The sequence below is a fragment of the Martes martes genome (assembly GCF_963455335.1).
Source record: "Martes martes genome assembly, chromosome: 3".
In the NCBI taxonomy this organism is placed as follows: domain Eukaryota; kingdom Metazoa; phylum Chordata; class Mammalia; order Carnivora; family Mustelidae; genus Martes; species Martes martes.
The window spans coordinates 147863775-147870218 of NC_137890.1; positions in this window are offsets into that span (position 1 = coordinate 147863775).

Below are 6444 nucleotides of genomic sequence, written 5' to 3' on the forward strand. Positions count from 1 at the left end.
CTGTTAACTTCCTCCAGCAACCGACTCCTGCCGCTCCAAACCGTGAGAGGAGGACCATCAGAGAGCCTCCTTTTGGGTTTGTAGGGGCCAGTGGAGGCATTTCATACACAGGGAGGAAAGTAATACAGTAACCCGATTGTGTTATCAACATTCGTGCTCATGAAGACAGAGGATCAGGGAGTTCAAGACAGTAGCTCAGCAAGAACTAAAATTAGAATGGTCTGTCTGACTCAGTCTTATCTTTTTATTTATTTATTTTTAAAGATTTTATTTACTTATTGGACACCGAGAGCGTGCAAACAGGGGGAGCAGCAGGCAGAGGGAAAAGCAGGTTTCCCACGGAGCAGGTAACCGGATTTGGGGCTCAATCCAGGACCCTGGGATCGTGACCTGAGCTACCCAGGCGCCCTAAGCGTCCAGTTCTTGATTTCGGGTGGGTGTGGTGCCTGCTTAAGATTCTTTCTCTCTCCTTCTCCCTCTGCCTTTCCTCTCCTCTTACAAATAGATAGATAGATGGATAGATAAAAATAAATAAATATTTACTTAAAATGTAAACTAATATTTATTTTTTAAAAAAAAGATTTTATTTATTTATTTGACACAGAGAGAGAGAACACAAGCAGGGGAACCAGCTGAGGGAGATGAGAAGCAGGCTTCCTGCCGAGTAGAGAGCCCAATGTGGGACTCAATCCCACAATCCTGGGATCCTGAGCTGAAGGCAGATGCTTAACTGACTGAGCCACCCAGGCACACCTCAGCCTATCTTTTTAACCCCAGAGAGGATAAAAGAGGAAGCTAGAGTAAGCGACAGAGCTAAAACAATTAAGGTTGTGAATACATTATACGATTTAACTTTTTGCCTGGTCTCTCTCTGATAAGAAATTAATTACTCTTAATGTTTGTAAGCTAAAACAATATGTACTATATTCACTGGGAAAAGTCCACCTTATTATTATATAGAGATAGAGCAACATCACATTTACCTAAACCCACCATTCTCAACCTCAGGTTTTCAAATAGCCCTCTGTAAATAGTCATGAGAAAACGAAGTTTAGAAGAATTTTTGCTCATAAGAATGCTCATGCTCATAGTATGTAGATGAGAACTGAAATGAATTAAGAGGACTCTTTCATCAAAAAATGCTTAAGAAATGGGCGCCTGGGTGGCTCAGTGGGTTAAGCTTCTGCCTTTGGCTCCTGTCATGATCTCAAGGTCCTGGGATCCAGCCACGAATCTGGGCTCTCTGCTCAGCGGGGAGCCTGCTTCCCCCTCTCTCTGCCTGCCTCTCTGCCTGCTTGGGATCTCTCTCTCTCCCAAATAAATAAATAATTTTTTTAGAAAAATGCTTGGGAAAGGTGAAATTTATTTAAAATGTTAGGTGTCTGTGATTTGTGATCTTTTAAAACAATCATCATGAACTCCCTTTTCCATAATTCTAACTGGGAGATGCTCTCTCATTAACCAAGTTGCATAAGAGTACGCACTGACGGTGGAAACTTCAGTGGACAGCACTTAGTCCTTGAGAGTGGGACACTTCTTTAATGTCACAGTTGGAAAAGTCATCCTGCCTCTTATGTGAAAGTTTATAAGCCCTTTGACCTACCTCTCCCAACAACTTGATTAAAAATAAGCTGGACCATGTTTGGTAAATATACAGTGAAGTGGCAATCTCATGCATGAAGTTCTTTTAAGAATGAAATAAAATGACTTTTCTCGCACAGATGCCTGGTGGAAAGAAAAACTTTATTAAGTCAAGTTCTTTAAGAAATCTGATTGTTAACTTAGTGTTCATTAACAACAGGCTAACCATCTACATTATAAAATATGAGCATTTAGAGAAGTTGGGTTTTTTTCCCCAAGCTCTAATTAGGAATTGAATGAATGAAAATTGTGTAATTCTTTTGACAGTTCAACACTAATGCATACTATTACATGACCCATGTGGTGAGAGGATACTCTGTATTGCAAAATATAAAATGAACAGATGATCTGTGCTAGACTACGGTCTTTTTACCATTTTATTTGTTGCTTCTGAGAGTCCAGTTTTTAAATAGGAAAGAACTGCTGTACTACAGTTCTCATTATTTGGGTCTGTCCCGACTTAATAGAATGAAATGGCAAATTTTCCATTGTTCAATTTATGTACAAAGTATAGATTTTCTGACTGGGTAATTTACAGATTGCCTGTCATGAATAGACTGGTTAAATTTTCAGATTAACCTCATTGACTAGATTAGGAAGTTCATGACACTACACTACATTAGGAAGTTCTGGCTGACAAGTTCTGGCAACTTACCTAGAAGAATCGGTGTCAATACCACCAATATAGTTGTAAAGGATTTTAAAAATAATTCTCTTTAAATATTCGTTTGTATAATTTTTCACCTCATAAATAGTGGTTATTCTTCCTTGTTTTCCTAAGTAGTGCTATTGAGTAGTATGTGATAAATTTGTTACACTCAACAAAAATCTCCTTATCCACAAGTTTCCACAACAGGAATACGTCTATTAAAATTTATTTGCATTATTTTTTTTAAGATTTTTATTTATTTATTTGACAGAGAGAGAGATCACAAGTAGGAAGAGAGGCAGGCAGAGGGAGAGGAGGAAGCGGATGCAGGGCTTGATTCCAGGACCCTGAGATCATGACCTGAGCTGAAGGCAGAGGTTTTAACTCACTGAGCCACCCAGGTGCCCCTATTTGTGTTATTTCTTATAAGAGAAATTAAATTTAACCATGTTACCCAAATAAGGTGGAGACATAATGGTCTTCAAGTAATGTAGGGACATTCAGATCTGGCTTGACCTCACCTTTAGGCTCTGAGGAACTTGGGGCATGAGAAAATAAACAATATTATAGTCTTTAAGACAACAAGGCAAATAAGTAGATAATGCGCCTTAGACATTTACATAGATTAATGAGCCAATTCAAAAAAAGCAGTGGCTCTAAGAAAGTCCCTCCTCCATAGCTCTTGGATTGGTTTATCATAGAAGACCGCATGTTAGCCCTTAGCACTGAGGCTGTTTATCCTGCTTCACCTCCAAGCCCAAGAGAGTAAAAAGTGAGAGGGAAGCTCAGATTTCTCTACTTCCCCATTCCACTTTAGCAATCTCTTCTTCTATGCTTCTATGCTTCTATGCTTCTAGACGAGTAAAATCCTTGTCTAGTGTTTGAAACCGTCCCCCACAGGTGGTGGCCTCTTGGGCTTTAGCAGAGTAACTATGCCTTCAGACAGCACCACTGCACTATTCATGTAGGAGATATGAAGCCCCATGGCTTGTGTGTCCTAATCCTGGCTTTGCTCCGGGTGATCTGCAGGAATGCAATGAAAGCAGAGCTACTCTAAACTTGACATGCTTTGCTGACTCCTGGTATGTATGTTTGTATTTACTAAAAGTTTACTACACTATATTAGAATACATACAAAATGTGGTACTAGAGAAAACAAAAAAAAAAATTGGGGGGCGTCTGGGTGGCTCAGTCGGTTGAGCGTCTGCCTTCAGCTCAGGTCATGGTCTCAGGGTCCTGGGATCGAGCCCCATACTGGGCCCCCTGCTCAGCGGGGAGCCTGCTTCTCCCTCTATGCTCTCTCTCTCTCAAATAAATGTAAAGATTTAAAAATAAATACATAAAAATAAAAAATAACATTTTATCAAGTTCATCAAATGTCCTGTATACTCTTCCCCAATTGTACCTACTTAACTTCCTGATAAGAATTATTGCTATTTTGAATTTGGTAATTATCACTACTATGCATTTATTTTTTCCTTATTCAGCCTTTCACACTGGCTAAAAATTCTAACATGTCTATCTTAGGATGATTAGTTTTATTTTATAATAAACCAAATAAAAGGAATGAATTTTAATTAAATATAAAAAAATATTTCTGCAGAGAATAGGATATTAAGGTAGCTTTGCTACCAGTGTTTAAAAGAATCCAAGTGTTCAATTTTGGAGACTTTATCTTATGCTAAATATACTGCCCCTTAGACCACACCACTTAGTTATTCTCTTGATCAGATTTGCAATTTTAGTAACTGTTGAATGCTGTAAATCACACAAAGAGTTTTAAAAAGGTGGGAAACTAGCATAAAAAAATCTTATTTCTGAAATGGGCTGACTGGTATGAAAGAGAAAAATGGAATAATCTAGAATTAGAGAAAGACATATTTAGAAAAAAGTAAATAAAAATAAAATCTAAATAACAAATAAAAAAATAAAATCTAATTGATTTAAGAGCCAATTAAGGTGACTATGAACATATATCTAAGCTGAAACATAGATGATTAGAACTCAGTTTATTTTAGCAGCGCTCTTCCAGAAGATTTTATAAAAACAGAAAATGAAACAAAAGGAAATTCAGAATAAGAGCTTAGCAATACTCTGAAATTCATAAGGGCAATTTCTTTCCAAACTTCATTTACCTTTTCTTATGAAACATTCCAAGAACAGACTAAGAGTTATTGAAATCATTTATCATTTCCCCCCTTTGGAAAAGCGATGCCACTTTAGAGTAGAAGTGTGGTGAATTTCCACTCATTAGAGCTGGGAAATCACAATTTCCAAGCTGGGCTCTGCCTTTTCATAAAACACGCCACATACTGTTAAACTATTTATACTGCATACGCCCCATTTTAAAAATTTATCCTGTAAAATTTCAAAACAAATAAGACAAAAAGTGAGTATTTGTATTCCAAAAAGAATTCACTTGAAAATGAGGAAGTTTTCTTCAATGTGAAAAATGTATATATGTCTTGATTTCAAAATAATAAAAATACTGTTTATGTGTTTCTAAAATCGAATTTCAAAAATCACCTTTTCTGTTTTATCTTTCTTTTTTAGCATAAATTTGTCTGCATATATTTAAAAATGCAGGCAGGATTCAGGGTACTGTCCAAGGCCTGTAAACCTTCCAAAGTTTTTTTGTTATTTTTGTATCCATTATTTTTCCAGGCACATTTGTAAAAGAATCAGAATCCTCCAAGATTATTGCTCTAAGAGTCCAAGAAAATTGACTTTTTTCAGTGCTCAAGTACAAAGTAATACTGGCAGACATTGTACCTCCAGAGAGGGAAAACATTGAACTTGTTCTGGTATTAGTATTAAAAACAATGGATTTCAACAGTGATGTAGGTCTTGTAGGCCATTGCTTATTCACAAAAACAAATTATGCCTATCTAATTCAAATGAACTGTTGCCCTTAAAGAAATGAAAAGGTCACCACCGTGGATGCTTTATTTTACAATGTTTTCTTTTGGAAAACTTGTTCAGATAATATCTAGGCATGAATTCCTTGCCTTTTCAGGAACAGCTGTTCTATTGGGGAGGAGGCTGGGGGGCATATGCAATAATATATTTTTTTTAAAGATTTTATGTATTTATTTGACAGACAGAGATCACAAGCAGGCAGAGAGGCCGGGAGAGAAGCAGGCTCCCTGCTGAGCAGAGAGCCCGATGTGGGGCTCGATCCCAGGACCCTGGGATCAAGACCTGAGCCGAAGGCAGAGGCTTTAACCCACTGAGCCACCCAGGCGCCCCTGCAATAATATTTTAAAAGAACTAAAACTTTATTTAGCAGATCTTGGAGAAACTAACCTAAGAGGTTGGCCTTGAGGATTTGAAATCCTGGGGTTTTTCTCTCCAAATTTCAGTTTTTCATAGAAATCTAGTGATACCCTTATTCTCTATTTGAATATATAGAGAATAGATTATATGAGACAGAGAAAAAACTCAGTGGAAATTACAAGAAAACAAGTGCAATACAGGAAAAGTAATCCATTCTATTTTCCCGGGGGTTCCAAAGTTCTGCAGTTGACTCTGAGCAGATACCCCTGTAGGAAAGAATCGAAAACCAGGTGCCGACGGCCCTGGAGATCCCTGTACATCCTGCAGTTCGGTCTTATCTCCCCCCACTTGAGTGTGATGAGAACTGTAAATGGGATGGAATGTGTGTCGCTCTTATCAGTCTGTTAGCCAGCCAGGCAAGGTGAAAAGATTGTGGCAACGTAACCAGCACCCTGAATCAGTTGATTGTGATTTAAATAAAGGGGGATTATCCTGAGAGTGTTTGTCTTAACCAAGTGATTCACTTCAAAGAGACTCTGGTGGTCAGCAGTGTACTCTCCCGCCAGCCTTGAAGAAGCAAGCTGAGAGCTACAGCTGCAAGAAAGTGGATTCCCCTGGCAACCCCCAGAGGCTGAAGAGGGATCTTGAGCTTCTGCTGAAACTGTCACCCTAACACTGTCTCCCATTCTTCTACGCCAGTTCCTTCTAGAAGCTTCTGTTCCTAGCATGCTGGTAGTTTATAACCATGGGCCTTGGAGTATGTTCAGTTGTGGGTGTGAATCCATGACGCTAGCAATCTGAACATTCATTCATTTTTCATTCTAGGAAATATTCATGTACTCATTGTTTGACAATTTTCCCATTCTGTTTTATTCCAT